This window comes from Aulostomus chinensis, chromosome 13, assembly GCF_037954235.1.
Source record: "Aulostomus chinensis isolate RoL2024-O1b breed Wild chromosome 13, RoL_Achi_v1.0, whole genome shotgun sequence".
NCBI lineage: Eukaryota > Metazoa > Chordata > Actinopteri > Syngnathiformes > Aulostomidae > Aulostomus > Aulostomus chinensis.
The window spans coordinates 8,832,433-8,849,745 of record NC_141332.1 but is presented as its reverse complement, the minus strand read 5'-3'; the positions used below and the strand labels follow the sequence as shown (position 1 = coordinate 8,849,745).

General features: G+C 40.2%; 1 protein-coding gene across 2 annotated transcripts in view; it reads left to right on the top strand.

Annotated features, from left to right (window-relative positions):
• Positions 1 to 17,313, top strand: part of tenm1 (teneurin transmembrane protein 1) — a 202,405-nt gene that overhangs the window by 25,059 nt on the left and 160,033 nt on the right. The gene's annotated exons all lie outside the window — the stretch shown is intronic.

The window sequence follows — 17,313 nt, the reverse complement described above, 5'->3', positions numbered from 1 at the left end:
ACTCCTTTTTTGAACTAATGCTAATGCTTAAGTTCCCTCTCTTTGAAGGCTCTTTGATGTGGCTAAATACAGAAAAATGTGCTATTGGTTATTTAGTCTCTGAAGGAAGCTTGTATTGGAGGTGAACCTGAGGTTGTCGGGGATGACTCTTGAGAAAATTCTACTGATGTACATCTAGGGCATGTGGCTTGGAAAGGATTGGATATCCATTGGTAGCTAAAGGAGATTCTGGTTTAGGCTTCGAGGAAAAGGAATCGTTGGGGTTGGGGAGGGGGTCTCCAGTACCTAACTGGCCGCCTGAAGGCAGCTGACAACTGCCTCTGTGGGAAGACTTTAGCCTAGAAGAGAGGCGAAAGTTGAGAGCTAGGGGTGAGGATATGGGTCTTGTGAGAGACGGGTCTGGGATAGTGCCAGCTATCTGTCTTGCACTGCTGGGCTTGGCTGGGCTCCCCGCAGATGGAGAGTTAGTTAGAGGTACACACAAACAAAGACACAGCACTCCAACCCACCCCCAAGGGCAATGTCTGTTTATGTGCTGCAAAAAGGTGGAACATATTCAGTGGCTGAGAAAAGGAAGGGTAACAGAGAGAGAGAGAGGGGAAAAAAGAGAATGGGGAAGAATAAGAGACAGGGTGAGCAGAAATGCAAATGAGGAGAATAGAAATGGTAATGTAATGGTATAATTAGAATGAGAATAAAAGGGACTGAGTGGTTGAGGGTAAAACCGGTGAAGGAGAAGCTGGTTGCAAGGGAGACTGAGATGGCAGTAGAAGGAGAGGAACAGGAACATGCAAGAACGATTTTTAGGATGTGCTTGTTTTTGTTTGGGTCACACCCAGGGGTGCTGTTTAATGACAGCCGGATTGGAAATGGAGGCAGCCTCATGCCAAATCCCATGACGGAGGAGCAGCAAGTGAGAGTAAGGGAGTGGGAGTGCTTGCAGCATTACACAGTAATCAATTTGTGATGGCTGTGTGCATATGGACCAAAGTTATTACCATTTGAGATGAGGGAGTCCATCTTTATCCAGGGTCAGAATGAAAGTAGAAAAGAGGGGGGAGGCACATGGGCATGCAGGAGAGGAGACAGTAGCAAATGAGGATGGATGAAGTCACAGAAGTGAAGGGGAGAGGATTTAAATGTTCAAAGCATTTGGCTTTCCTGCTACAATGCACCAGGAAAGCTGGTTTATGTGTGGATTTCATATGTCACATGAAGGGCCGTATGTCCTGTGGCTTTCCAAACCCTGACATATTTTATCTTCCCTTCTCTACAGAAAAGAAAGAGACAGAACGTTCACACTTGCTCACACTTTCCCTCTTTTTCTGTCGTTTCTCTTGAATTGGTATCCTTTACTTGGCAACCTTTTTCCATTGCACCACCGACACCCCATTTATTCTCATCCTCTTCCTGTCCATCTCTCTGTGACACATGGCCAGGTGTGTCCATGCGTGGCATCCTCTAATAGGAAATGCATTATGGATGTCACATTTCTCTCCATCAGCACAACAAAGTCTCACACGCCCCTCTGTTCCCAGCGATAATGAAAGTTAGAGCCACTCGCAAAAAAAGATGTTGGCGTAAAGGGTCTGGAATCAAAAAACTAACGTCCCTGCCAAAATGAAAGTGCATTTTAAGTCAGTCCGACCTTGCACTCCCTTTGTCTTCAGAGCATGCCCCCTCCCAAACCCATTAATGATGTCAGCTTCAAACTGGCAGGAATCCTTTTGTTCCTCATCTGATTGAAGCTGACAAGTCAATTTAGTCAGAGTGTGTGTGTGGATTTGTGTGAGAAAAATAAAGGGAGGGAGAGAGCGATTAAGAAAAAAGTAATGGAAGATTCATTTTGTGTGTGTGTAGCCACGTTTGTACAGTGCAGATGTCTGTTTCTATTCCCTTTCATGTGTGTGCATCTGTGTGAGATGGAGGTTGTGCTGGGGTACATGTCCAATTGTGACACCTCCCTTAAGGAAGGCTGTAGGCGTTCTTGAGCGCCAGTCAGACCTGCTGACAAACTCAGGAAAACATCAACAACCCGAATTGACGACAGTAAAACAAGAGAGCATGGGAGATTGGCAGTAGAAAGAGAAAGAGAAGTTCAGCTGGAGTTTACTGCTGACAGTGCATGTACATGCTATAGGACAAAACGTGGACAGAGAAAATGTTCTGAAACCAGCTGGACCTGGGAGTCACTCTGATCTCATTCTGCAACAAGTTATTTAGATTTCCTGTAGAGTTTAACCACAAGTTGAATTCAGCGGTCGGTGAAAGCCAGTCAAGTTCTTTCACCCGAGATAAATGTTTATATGGACCTGATTGCATAGAAGTATTGTAATGTTAAAAGAAGAAAGGAGTGCACTTGTGTAGAGCAAATGGAGGTGAAGATAAGGACTACAAGTGTAGCATGAAAATGTCCTTTCAGTGGAACTAAGGGGCCTTGCACACACCATGAAAATCCACCAATACTGAGAGTACTTTGACCATATCATTCGAATAAGTTCACATGCAAAAGTGACCTCTCAATATTAAAAGTTTGACATTTTGTGAAATACATTCACTCACTACACTGAGAAATGGAGCTAATTCCTGGAGTCAGTTAGCTTTGCTTAGCATAAAAGCTTAAAGCAAGGAGAAAAAGCTACATTCATTATTTTTTTCACGACAGTTATTGTCTGGCACTACTTTGATGGATAGCTAGATGTTTTGCTACTTCACAGTGACAATAAGACTTAATGTTACTATATGTAGCCACTGTGAACAAGCTAGTTTTCCACATTTCACACTGACAAGTTGAGTTGTTCACTTTATCATGAGAAACAAAATAATGCTACCTTCCTTAGCATGAGCTCAGGGTGGTCTACTTTTTGCTGCTGTGACTCACTGCTGCTTCTTGAGAAACAATATGGTGTAACAGACGAGACAAGTTATGGTGTTCTTACATTTGACAACTGTTTGCGGAAATTAGATATATCATGCAAATGAAGATGCCATAGTATGCTTATTTTCGGGTCCAACGGTTCATTGCCCTAAGACCTCAGTGAAATGCCTCAGGTATTATTGTATTTCTGTTGGCCATCCTGGAAGTCAGCATCACCATGGCCGTTTGATTTCAGCATCACCACAACTAAGCTTGATATTTTTGTCGTGTATCTGTAGTGTAAAATGCCTTCACGCGGCTTCTGACATGTTTTCATCCAAACCGAGGTAAATCCACGAAACCATCGTACAAAGTACTCAGCAAAACAACATAAACCACAGAAAAACTTTAATCTTTTTAAATTTGAAATAAATCTATCGTTGAGCATGAGCTGCTAATGGCTCAGTTGGGACATTTCTGTCACAACTTCTTAAAAACAAATTAGGATGGGGGGGTAAGATGAACACTTTTTTCCTGCAGCCAACAAGAGAGACCTCAAAAATCTTTGCAGCTTGTAGTGCTCTGTATAGTGATAGAGATAAGTCACAGACATAATAACTGGGCCACAAATGAGGCGATTCAGGAGCAAACCTCTCTGGAAGAAAGAATAAATCCCTTTGTTGTGGACTTTGGGCTCCATAACACATTTAACAGCTATATACCCCTAAACCATAATATGGCCTTGTTAATAAGCTTTAAATGTGGTGGTTTCCAGATATTTGGAGCACTGAATTAGTTTTCACCGCTTGCTGTCCTTACACTGGGCTAAATTGAAACATATTCAAATATTTTGTGTTTCCTGTAATAAATGTAGCAGTCTTTTATGACATTTAAGCTACACACTGAAGGGAGAGCTGAATTAATGCGTATAACAAAATTAAATAGGGGAGCTGAGAATAGAAAGGGCAGATAGATAAGGTGTCAGCCCTCTTACTGTGGTGTGGAATAATAAAAAAAATACATTAGCAGTATTATATGGATTACAACGCTGTCCTGTAATGAGATGCTGATTAATTGACCATCTTGTCATTGTTTTAGTCAGTTGCAGATTGACTCGAGCCTGATGTCCATCCTTGTTGATTAACGTTTGTTCCGTACTTTTTGGACTGACAAACTGACATGTAGCAGACATCACTGCACCTCACACACATCGTCAGCTGAGCATGAAGGCTCACGGGCAACTGCAAACAGCCGTACAATGAAAAGCTCTATCATTCACTTTTGTAGATAACCTTCTGTGATAAAATGCAAATCTGTGTAATAACCATAGCCTGAGTAAGCACTTGGATCTGATTGGCCACAGGATGTCCATTATTTGTTAAAAACTTGACATCTTCCTTATATTTGTCTGATCATCGTGCTAAATTAATATACTAGCAAGGTTTTAGTGTTCCATTTCCACCATAGACTGCAGATAATGGTTTGAAGAAAATGGGTTTTCAAATTGCCTCAAACATTTAGCGTCCCCGAGTTAGCAATCAAGCCTAATGAAAGCAGTAGTACTCAAAAACATGGACAAGTATGGTTGTAATCCCCCTGCTTCCAGGCATGCTGGCTCAGATCTACTGATCTGACCAGGCAGTGACATGTGTGCATGATAATGGAACAAGAGCAAATATGAATAAATCAGCATTTATATTCTGTTTTATTTGGCATATCGGATGTTTTTTTTTCATAAAACTCTCATAGGATGTGAGCTACTGTAGGATGGTGCTCAGTGGAGACAAAGCATTAGGATATAACATCCTGGTTAATTTTCATTTGACATGAATTTATTGTTACTTGACAGCTTGTGCCGCTTAAATTAAATTTGAACTCAGTCACTTCTCAAATCCTTTTCTTCCAAGTTCTTTGTAAATTGAAAACATTTTGGATCTGAAATGTTTGTTGCGCAAAACAAGCATTGAAGAGCACAAAGTGAGAAGACTGAAGGCGAAACAAAATTATAGTAATAAATGAGATATTTTTCACTTTCTTGTGATGATTTCTATATTACATTAATTCAACTTTAACATATTTTAAGAAAATGACACATTTTTTCATCCCCAGAAAAAAATCCATAGGATATTTCACAGGATCCTATCCATTTGTTTGTGGGTTTGGAAATGCTGGTGTTGTTACTTCAAAAAGTAATGCATTGTTAAAGACTCTATTTAAATTGTTGTACTGTAATTTATTGCTCCTAAAGTAGTAGTACTAGTAATATTTTTACACTCATCTCTTTCATTTCTCTGTAAAATCACCTGATCAATAATTACCAGTTTATAATAATACATGAAACTGTAGATATTCTGATGTATTACAATTATTATTATTTTTTGGCCTGGGAACAATTTGCACTTTACTTTTAGAAATGTGTTCTTTACTTCAATGAATTTGAAATAATATGCATATCACCACACTTAAAACGTTCTCATCTGCTTGAGGACTGAACAGTTAATTGAAACTTTGTCAAAATATGTCAAAATATGGCCTAGTATTTAATATGTACATATTAACAGTGCCAAGTATTCTTTCAAATTAAGAAAAAAACTGCTTGATGCTGATCACCATAAAAAATCACACTGTTGTCATTTATATATATATATATATATATATATATATATATATATATATATATATATATATATATTTCAATCAAAATGTTAATAATGCTAATAGATAGGGATCGCAGTGATTTCAGTCCGTCCATCCATTTTCTTCCTCTTATCCTGTTAAGGGTCATGGGGGCTGGATCCTATCCCAGCAGCTTTCAGGCGAGAGGGGAGTCACCCTGGACAGGTCACCAGTCCATCACAGGGCCAACACATAGAGACAGACAACCATTCACACTCACAGTCACACCTACAGTCAATTTAGAGTATCAATCAGCCTCGTCCTCTCTTGATGTCTTTGGACTGTGGGAGGAAGCTGGAGTACCAGAGAGAACCCACACAGGAACAGGGAGAACATGGAGACTCCACACAGAAAGATCCTGTGCTGGAGCCGGGACTTGAACCCGGAACCTTCTTGCTGCGAGGCCACAGTGCTGACCACTGCACCACCGTGCCGCCATCACAGTAATTTGTTTCTATAATTCTTTGCACTTAACTCTGTGTGTGTAACACTCTTACTATTGCAGGAGAAAAGCAGGATTTTTCATTCCACATTCACCCCCACTAATTCCAGTTTCTCCTAATATGCTGGAAAATGAAGCAAAAGGAATCATCTCAGCCTTATATGAGTGTGAGTTAGTTGGACCAAATGAGGCACATTACTCCAAGACACCTTTAAATGTATTTTTTTATATGGTTGTCCTTGTTGTGAGCTTAGACAAGCATGAATGTTACCTTAAGCATAAATATTAGACGGCTGCTCTAAACTGGGTTGCTTGTGGGCCTAGGGGACTACGCAATGTCATAGAGGGCCCTCATATCCTTAATAAACATAGTCCACTATTTTCATAATGATCTCTCAAAGTTGCTCAGTCAAGTTTGGCCAAGCTGTGTTTTAGTAAGTGTTGCAGAAGGTTAGCAAGGGCATGGAGACAAAAGGTGGGAGAGTGGACTGAAAAACTGACCTTATGGTTTAATGAGCAAGCATACGGCGCTGAAAAAGACAGAAAGAACGGCTTGCTGGCAAGTAAAGACCTTGAACAAATCAGAAAATCCTGCAAGATTTAACATTTATATTAATTTTCTTGTGAGTAAAGAGTCATTTTCTATGTGTTAAAGCTACATTTGGAATACTTCTTTAAATGAATCAGTGTAATGTGGTGAAATACTGTAGAAACAGGTGTTAGATTTCTGTTGGGAATCAGATTTCTATGATTTTCCTGCTTTATGATGCAATTCTGACAGTTATTAGGCAATACAGACTTTTAATTAGTTAGTGAGGGAATTACAAATGTTTCAAATAAGCTCTCTTCTCCAAACGTGTCTGAGAAACTATACCATCATGAATAAAATAGGTTCCATGGGTTTTTCCCTCCTTCTGATGTTGACAGACACAAATCTCCTTTTGGCAGTTCTGCAGATGCAATAACCACACCGGAACTAGGAAAGTACAATACCCTCTGAGATAGAGACATCCGCGGATGTGCCAATCAAACCACACATTTGGACACAAACACACATACACAATGTTCTATTCTTGTGTGTCTTTAACCTCCCTGGTGTGTTTTTGTGTTGTTGTGTGTTAGTGGAGGTCTAAGTGACAACACCAGGCAAACAGCTGCATACTCCAACCCCCTTCTTGCCTCCCAAGGCCCAAGGGGTTTTGCAGGAATGGATTTGTCTATTAGCTCGTAAAGAACATTGCTCAGTGCCATATCGATCATCTGAGCTGTAACGTTTAGGGTCTTTAAGTTGTAGAGTTGATCTAGTGGTACACGGACTCCCCTGGCTATTTTACTAGAGTGAGAGATGATCAACTTAACCCCGGTGCCACGCTTGGCCAGAGGAAACACTATAAACTTGTCCACTGGAGCCAGAAACCGTTTTTATTGAACAGACATGCAGGAGAAGCTGAGGGGGTGCCAAGTATATGCCAGGTGCCTCATTGTAGCAACAGTCCAGTTGTTTGGTCTTCCTCTTTTTTTAATGTGGGCTTGTCACATAGTTAGTCATGCAGGTTCTACTCTTGACAAGCTGTCAGAATATTGGACCCGACTCTCTTGTCCTAATGATGAACCTTTACAGCCCAATGATCGAGCTGAGGAGTTACTGGACTGTATACTGCTTGATGGGGGGCCTTAGGATTGTGCGTTCATGTCTATGTGTGTGAAAGAGGAGAGACACCCCTCGCCCCCAATCTGTGAACACGTGCCTCTCCTCCATCCTCATCTTGCTGCCATGGCAACAGTCATCAAATCAGAACATCAGGCGCAGCTTTCATCTCCTGCTATCCACTGGTTGCCCACAGGCTGTCTGTACACATAAACACCATGATGGAAATATCACAGACTCCATCCACAACTTGCCATTTTAATAAGTGGTCACATCTCACACTCACTATTCCACATTCACCTCAACAGCAGAGGAGGTGAGAGGTGAGAGGTAAGCTGATATATGTATGTATGTATCTATCTATCTATCTATCTATTATCTATCTATCTATGTACATATATACTGTTTATATATATATATATATATATATATATATATATATATATATAAAAACAGTATATATGTATGTATACCTAGATTTTCTTTCTTTTTCAAATAACAATGAATTGTACAGGCCTTTTACTGTTTTATAGCTCCCAGCGCTGTTGAAGTTTTAAAATGAGAGGAGAGCCTGGTGAGTGGCACATGAATAAGCTCAAAGCAGAGAGGAACAATAACGCAGAGAGTGTGCTGAGAGATTAGTAAAATTTGGTGTTCTACATCAGGAGAGAGAGAGGCTGAGTGGGGGCGGAGGACATAAAGGTGCCTGCACTGACACACACACACACACACACACACACACACACACACACACACACACACACACACACACACACACACACACACAGTTGCCCACACTCTCTCATGCTATTTTGTGCAGTGTGTATGAGGGGGTCAGTGTGGTCCATGATGGTAGAAAATACAGCAAGCCAACTCAACTAGGAAGTGGTTGCTTGGAGTATAGGGGAAATTAAATAGACATTTATTTTTCCATCTACCTGAGGTGTCTCTGTATAGGGAAGATGTGTATGAATGGGTATAATTGAACAATGATGGAGAAAGGAAAAGAAAAAAATAAGCAAATCAGGACCTTCATATCCTGCACAATAACATCCTTGGTGTAATTGAATGGGACCTGTCGCTGCACAGGTTTCTGCTGTGGAAACAGTAACAGAGTTAGAGGTTCATTGCCATTCTGATAATCAGAAACATCATCTCTGCTGGCATAGGAATTTGAATGTATTTACCAGAAGAATGTCAGTGGGAGTAGTCATAGCATGGTAGTTTTCTCGCCATAACAATCCCTGCTTTTTTTACTTTAACTGCTTGTAGTAATGACTGTTCTACAATTCCTGCTGTCGTGATACCACAGGGACTCTTCTGCCATAGCTGCCTTGGTGCCAGTGTTAAGGGCTGCCATCACAGCCTTGGTGCCAGTAGTAAAGGCTGTTGTTACATGGCATGGTGCCCTGAGCCTGTCAGACCTCCGGGGTGTGTACACCACCTGTCATTATCAGCTCTCAGTCCTGGCAGCTACAGAAAGCTAATGGTCCACTGGGTTTCACCCAACAATCTGCTGACCAGTACGAGTGCCGCTGGTCTGATGGCAGGACAGAAAGGCACACACACACACACACACACACACACACACACACACACACACACACACACACACACACACGCCCATGTGTTCAGGGAAAAACAGGAAAGTGCTAGTGCTTGTGCAGATATACATATATCCATATATGGAATTCTTTTTTCAGGGAAGCTTAAGATGAAGCATTGAATGAAACAAATCCTGATACATGAGCTATTTCATTTATTCACTGTGGGATGGACCTCTTCAGCTCACTGGAGAATGGTGTGTATGATTTATAAAACTGAATTGCAACCTTTGTCACAGCCAGCTTTAATTGAAAATGCCACAGTAGGACTTCGGAAAAGCCATTAATTGTTACATTTAATTAAGGTAAACATCAAATTAAGAGAATTTTAATTGGTTTCTCTTGATGAGGAAAGGGATCTAGGGTGATCAGAATCTGCATATGTAAATAACCAAAAAACCTCCAAGCCAAGTCTCTCCTTCTTCTAGTCCTCTCTTTTTCTGTTTATTCTCTCGCACACACAAGCACACCAACACACTCACCTTGCACTCAACTGAGCTGTCAGCTGTACAAATGGGGTGCCTTTGTCAAATGACACTGATGTGATGTATGTACGTGCTAAATGCTGAAGCCACCCTCCCTGAAGAGATACATTTATTGAGATGAGACATGGCAGACTGGCATAAAACAGTACCTTTGAATTTATCATACATGGAATCATCCCAAGATCCAAACTGGCTGTAATTTAGCTGAAGGAAAGCTATTTTAATAATAATAAAAAAAAAAAAAATATATATATATATAGTGTGATATACTAAATTGTTCTTATATTTTTGCAGTGTTGTGGAAAACATTACAAAAAATATTTTTCTGCAAATCATTTTAACAGTTGCCACCTGTGCCAGAGGAGAGGGCATTAATTGTCCACCCAATCACTTTGCTGGATAAACCATTCTAACACCAGCTAGATAATCATGCTGTTAAATAAATAGCTTCTTAAAATGCTTCAGAATGCCGCTAAAAGCATGAACAGTTTATGGGTGACTTGGGAACACAGCATAGTGGTGTCAGCAGGAGGGGGTGGAACTGAATTTGCATTGCAGTGTGTGTGTGTGTGTGTGTGTGTGTGTGTGTGTGTGTGTGTGTGTGCGCATATGAGGCAAGCAGACAATTGGACGGCTGCTCAGTCACCCGGTCACCCTGCTGCGGTAGAAAAGCTTCTCATGGCCAATGCAGTGCTCCTGCCAGTGTTCCACAAAAAAGCAAGTGTGACCCATCCAAACAGATGCTCATTGCCATTTCCAGATAGTGTTTATGTGAGTGCATGTGAGGTGGGCTGTGTGTGTGGGGGGATGTGCACGCCATGTTTGTGAGTGTCCACATGTTTCCAAGTCAATGTGCACTTTTTATTCACATGTGTGAATAGGTTTTGTTCCAAACAGATGTATCGAAGCCTCCGTGCCAGCGACAGCCATAGCTTGAGGCATTATGTTTTATCTGAATGTCTATCCAATTATTGTGAATGCAAGGAATGTCCTCAAATTTGGCACAAAGATACACTTGGACTCAGAGAATCTGGTGGTCAAAGGTCACTGTGACCTAGCAAAAACATGCTTTTGGCTGCAATGCAAGGATTTGGATTATGACAGAATTTCACACAACTGTGAGAAAATTATTAAGTGAAAAGATTTTCTAACCAAAAGGTCAACTTCACTGTGATATTATAATGAAAAAACACTATTCTAGACATTTTTCAACAGCATAACTCAGGGACACCTAATACCCTTTATTAAATTCCCTCAATGTCATCACAACATATATTACAGAATATGGATAGACAGGAATGTAAACTGCTGCACTTTGACTTGTCCGTGAAAGCGTACAACAACGAGGTGGAGATACTTATTCTACCCTTATGTGTATGTGTGTGTGTATGTGTGTGTGTGTGTGTGTGTGTATTTGTGAGTGTATTTGTGAGTGTATGCAGCAGAATTCGATCAAAACCAGCCAGTAAACTGAGCCTGGCAAATGTGGATGAATTTCAGTGCACACTGTGGCCACACGCATAAGATGTCGACAGAAACATGCATGTTACACTAAACTTAACATTTTAATCTTTACCTCCCTGAAAGAAGCATAAACAGCAGATCAACTCTATGCTACAAGAAGTAGTGTTGTAATGAAGAAATTGCAGGCACATAACATGAAACATAAAACAAGGCAGGCAAGGACAAATGAGCATAATCAAATGCCACTGAATTAGGACGTGATGGAAGTGGTGGTTAAGTATATCATGAATGAATGGACCTCATTTTTACTTTTAGTTTATATTATGGATATGTAATCTAGTAGAATTTCTTTTAATGGGCTTTTACTGAAGTAATACAGCATTTACTGTTGCTGTGCTCACGAAGCTTAACCCACTCAGCAAAAAAGATAATTCTCTCAGACGTTTGTTTGAGTCTCGCAAATGGACTGTGTAAAACACATTGACGGAGCTCCTATTGCTATGTAGATACCTATTATGAAGCCTCAAGTTTGGCATTTTGGCTGATGTCAACTTCCTTCTCCCTCACAACATTACAAATATGTTATTACCCCTTAACCTTAATGTTTCAGTTTCGATATGTCCAGCCACTTGCTGTAGGTAACACATTTTCTGTTATGGAAGTACCATCGCTTTCCAGAATGAATTTTAATCTTTCTTCGGTGTCATGTTTACAATAATACTTTGATATTGGAATTGAAACATTCACGCTTGGTAAAATAATTCAAACAATTGTCTCCTGCTTCAAAGTCTGGCGATTGTGTGTCTCATCTATCTCTCCATTAATCCATCTGGCATGCCCTCTCATACATCGTCATCATTGCATGCTGTCTTTTGTAAACAGCCCTGCATGTCACAGTCGACCTTTGAGGGGTTCCTACAGCAGCACAGTTTGATGTGAAGACCCACTGAGTTGGAAGTGGGCCATATTTGAACCATATTGGACAAGAGGGTTGAAGCTGACTGCACAAGCTAGCTACACTGATTCATCATCTATTTTACTTTTTATAGTACAATATTTTAGAAAATGTATTAAAGAGGACTTGAAATTAGCGTTTGAGACCATATACTCATTAGGGAATTTTTTTTTTAATGAGGTAATGAATCAAAAGATGAGGATAAACATTTTCTCTTTGATAAAATTAAACTATCAGGTGTTTTTGTTCAAGTGGAGTCGACCCCTGCTGGCCATTAAAAAGAATAAATGTATAATGCACAAAGGCTTTTCAGGCTTTTTTGAAGGCATTAGGGTCCCATTTTTCAAACCCATTTGCTCTCTCTACCTTTTATGCCATTTAGTAAAAAAAACAATGTTTTTTAAGCGGGGATTTTTGTTTTTTTAACTCACTGCTGCAGACACGTGTGAGTGTTCAGGGGTGCATTAACAATTTCTGAAAGATGAATCACTGTTATTAGTGAGACACACAAATGTCTGTTTGTAATGAAATAAGTATTCTTACAATTTTTAACATTATATCTGACAAATGTTTGCCACAGGCCTTTTTTTTTTCAATATTATGAATTGGTATATGGGTGGCATGGTGGTGCAGCAGTTAGCACTGTCCCCTTGCAGCAAGAAAGTTTCGGGTTTGAGCCCTGGATCTTTCTGTGTGGAGTCTGCATGTTCTCCCTGTGCCTGCGTGGGTTCTCTCCTGGCTTCCTCTCACAGTCCAAAGACATGCAAGTGGGGACTAGGTTAATCGGATACTGTAAATTGACCGTGGTGTGAATGGTTGTCTGTCTATAAATGTTGGCCCTGCGATGGAGTGGCGACCTGTCCAGGGTGAACCCCGCTTCTCGTCCGAAGGCACTTGGGATAGGCTCCACATAAGCGGTAGAAAATGGATGAATGGATGGATGGATGGATGGAGTTGGTGTACGCCTCATAATGTGATGCATATTCTTGAACCTGTAACACTTCTGTCTGAGAAAAGCCTTGTGAAAACCCTGACAGTCAAACTCACCATGAGCAGAATGAATTGCTAGCCCGCGGATCCCAGAGGAGCTGCAGCCTGTGGAAACAAAAAGAGGGTTTGTCATAAACAGGCTGGAACTTCAGAAAATAACCACTAGATTTAACAAAGTGAGACTGCTAAAGCATTTGATTAGCCTCAGCTGAACTTTAGATTGCATTTTATACAGAGCAAGCTAGCAAGGGTTGTCTTAAAAGACTGGAGAGGCTGCTTTGAGTGAGATGAATGACGACAGCATCATAAGTCAGCATTACTGTATATTTTTTTGGCTAAAAAGTATAGCATCTACACTGAAGTATCATACTGTGTGGCACTGATGCTTGAAAACAGCTGCAATGATAAAGACACACACTCTCTGAAGATTTTCAGTCCTGTACCATTGCTCTGGTATCATGTGGTTGTGTGACACAAGTCTGTCTACAGCAGGGTCACATGGTCAGTGGGTTTGGTCAGTTTTATGTGTGTCATGGGGATCCTGGCATCATTACCAGTGAAATCTGGTGGTTAGACAGAGCGGTCCAGGTCTGACGCAAACGGATGAAAACGTCTTTCCTTGTGACTGTGTGATGTCCAGCCGAGCACAGAGTCTCATGTGGCAGCAGTAAACGGCAATCCGCAACTATCAGCTGCTTAATAATCTATTAGGCGTGCAAAATATATTTGAATTCATGTCACTGATGTTCATTTGTCACATTTTTTTGTCGGTCTGGCTGCCTAGTGTACTAAGACTTGGAAGGTCCATCGAGAGAATTATTTTGTGGGTTTAGAGAAAAAAAAAGAGAGATTTATTTCAAAGCCACAAGATATTTCTTTATCATAAATATAAAATAACTCATTTGAGAGAACAAGTGGCATCTATTGGCCTATTTTCTCTTCATACCCACGAAACTATTCTATTCTAATATTCTCTATGACAACTCATGGGTTCCATAGTTATGTGTGTATTTGTGGGAAATATGCACAGACGTTTTTTTTTCTTATACGTGTTTTTAAGTTTGGTTAATTTAAATGTAGTCAGGACATATTTTAATATTTTTGATGGTATTTTATCAATGGGATTTGGATTTCAACTGAAAACACTATTTGTATTTTTATAGATATTCGTGTCCCGTTGCCCTGTAATTTTTAAATGTTACTTTTTTTAAAATTAACAATGTCAATGTATTTTTTCTGTATTTTTTTAGATGTATTTTTTCTCAAAAGAAAATCATCCAAATAATACTATAAATATAAATAATACATAATATATATAATACTATAAATGATACTCTGTCTTATAGTTTACGATTTTCTTTTGAGCAATCCCCCCCCCCCCCCCCCCCCCCAGGATAAACCAACAAAACACAAAAGAAAGTAACAGTAAAATATTTTTCTGTGTACAAAATTAGAATTTCAGTGAAACATACAAATCATATCGACATCGGTAAATATTAACATAAGTCATAACAGCGCTGTTATTATTTGCCATCAAAATTGGCTGGGACAGCGCATTCTGAAAAGATATCTGCACCTCCAGGCATGTGAGTCTGTGTGAAGAGAAAAAGAGGTAGCGCACTGTCTCAAGCTGTTGCTAATCAGACCTAATCAGAAAATTAGAATGGACGTAAATATTGCATATGATTGGGAACTGATGATACTGGATATTTTAGTATATATCAGTATCATCCTGACAGCCAATATTATATCGGCCCAGTTTTGCACAAAACTCCTTCTTCTTTGCTTAGCATAAATTGTTTGTGATGGGAAATCAGCCAGTGAATATTTATTCATGGGCTTTCCAAATGTTTGGGCAATAAATAAAAAAAAACAAACCATGACGCTCATATGTTATTCTTCAATATGTTCAAAATGTTTTATATAAACCTTTTTACAGAAATAGTACTGTCAGTCTGCTATCGACCAAATCAATTGTAAGGTAGAGCATAGTAAAGCATCCAGTAATATGCATCCATAAAACTGCTGTTAAATTCCACATTTTAAAAAAAGCCACGCGATACATTAAGATATTTCTCATATAGTACTCATCGGATTTCTTTAGGGTTTTCTAAAAATGTAGCATCACTTGGATCAGACAAGCTTGATTAATTCATTCCTGACACTTGTGGCTTTGTGTTTGGCTAAAAAAACTGTCTCAGTTGTGCAAGCTCTTTAAATACTAATCTAAAGTTTGATAGGCACTAGCTGGGGGAGGGGTCCCGTGAAAAATCTAATTATTAAACAGCATACATGGTGAAGCATGAACACAGAGCTACACTGTCACACATTGTAAGCTGATTCCCCTTTTGCCCCTTTTTTACCTCAGGGTGTATGATAATCTGTTCAAGGAACTACAGATCTGTAGTTTTTGCCTCAGTGGGCTGATACTCCATCTATTGGTCCCCTTTCCCCTCAGGATGAAATGGTGTTTCTTTCATTGAACATTTATCTGTTTTCTCTGTAACTTTGATAGAATAAAGGGAATGACTAGAGCTGTGACTGAGCGGGGAAGATCCCTGCACCGTTTGGGAAGCAGCAGATTGGAGTCTAGCCTGCGAGATGTGTTGAGAGATGATCACCTCGGGGGAAACATGAGCCGAGCCCCCTCGTAGCTGCAGAGCAAGAGATAATGGGGTATCTGGCTGAAAATAGGTGGCTGCGGTTCCTCTTTTCCAGTCTTTTCGGGTCAGCACCGGAGTTGGGTCAGCACACAGACGGAGGGAGGCAGAATGAATGAGAAGTAATACCTCATATGTCTGTCCTTGCCCCTGGTTGCCCCCCAGTCAAATCCTCACTATTATGCTTTCATGCCTGATTTATGTGATGTGGGTGATGTAGCAGTATCTTTTCTCTGTGCTTTACAGGACAGCAAACGGAGGGGTGGCAGCCACTATAAAACAGTTTTGGCGCTGTATTTCTACCTGAGCAACACAAAGTGATCCAGTTAAATATAAATCTTCTTGCTTTGGACTAACTACATCTTTCTTGTCATCATTGCCTGGGGCAATTCTACATCTTTTCCTTTGGTGTGATCTTGAGTGGGCAGGGCTTACGCAAGAGCTATTTACATCTGGGCAGTCTTGTAGATGAATGGATTTTCTCTGGTATTTCAGGCAGGGTGTAATATGTATCCAGTATGTATGTTATATACATAAGTGAAATGAATGCATTAATGTGCTCATAACAGTTGTGCGGCCATTAGAGGTTTCTTTGTGTGGAATGGTTTATCTCTGACTGAGGTTATGATTGCATAGATACAACACAGGCTATAATCAGAGCTGAAAAAAAGCACGGCTAGTTGCAATCATCAGTAAATACTTTAATGAAGACATGATGGGTCAGAGAACTAAACCTCTCCAGCTGCTGCTTTAGTTAATTTCACAATCCAGCGCTGAGAGATAGAATATTTCTTTTGTATTTTTTGCTACAGTGGACACTTATTTACTGGTGTGCAGCTTGTGAGTTACGGTTCTTTAAATTTTGTTTTGCCAAAGGTTGACATCAGGGATCATCCCACACATTGCTTTTTGTCCATTTGTCTCCCCTTCTTCTTTCGTCCTCCATTTCTCAACACCTCCAGTATCATCATCAGCCACCGTCTCCAACCACCTGCGGTGAATGTGAATTAACAGACGACATGCTGCTTGCGGCACCTTGCTTGCCACAGAAACAGATTCATCACACAGACCTAGATACCACCTTCTCTCACTAACACACACACACACACACACACACACACACACACACAAAAACACACACGTTTTTAAACTAGAATAGCACATCATGCACTCTTCACACTTACTCTGTGTACTTTGTGATCAGAAGAACAATAACATCAGCAACAGATCGTGTTTTTTGGCTTTCATAGCTGTGAATTAGCTGCATCGGTGAGAATGTCATTCCTTTTTTGCCTGCTCAAAAGATCCGAAACTTAAAATCCATTTTTGTTTAAAGGTCCTCAATTGAAGAGTTTTTATGAGTGGGAGCTGCTAGAAAATCACATTTATTGACAAGGCATCAAATCTATGCACTCCAGTTAAGTCGACAGATACTTTATTATCTTCTGAGAGGAAATTCGTTTTCACAGTCAATATGTGCAAACACTGAACACCTTCAAATGGGGATGGAGAGAGGGCGTCGTGTTTTTACC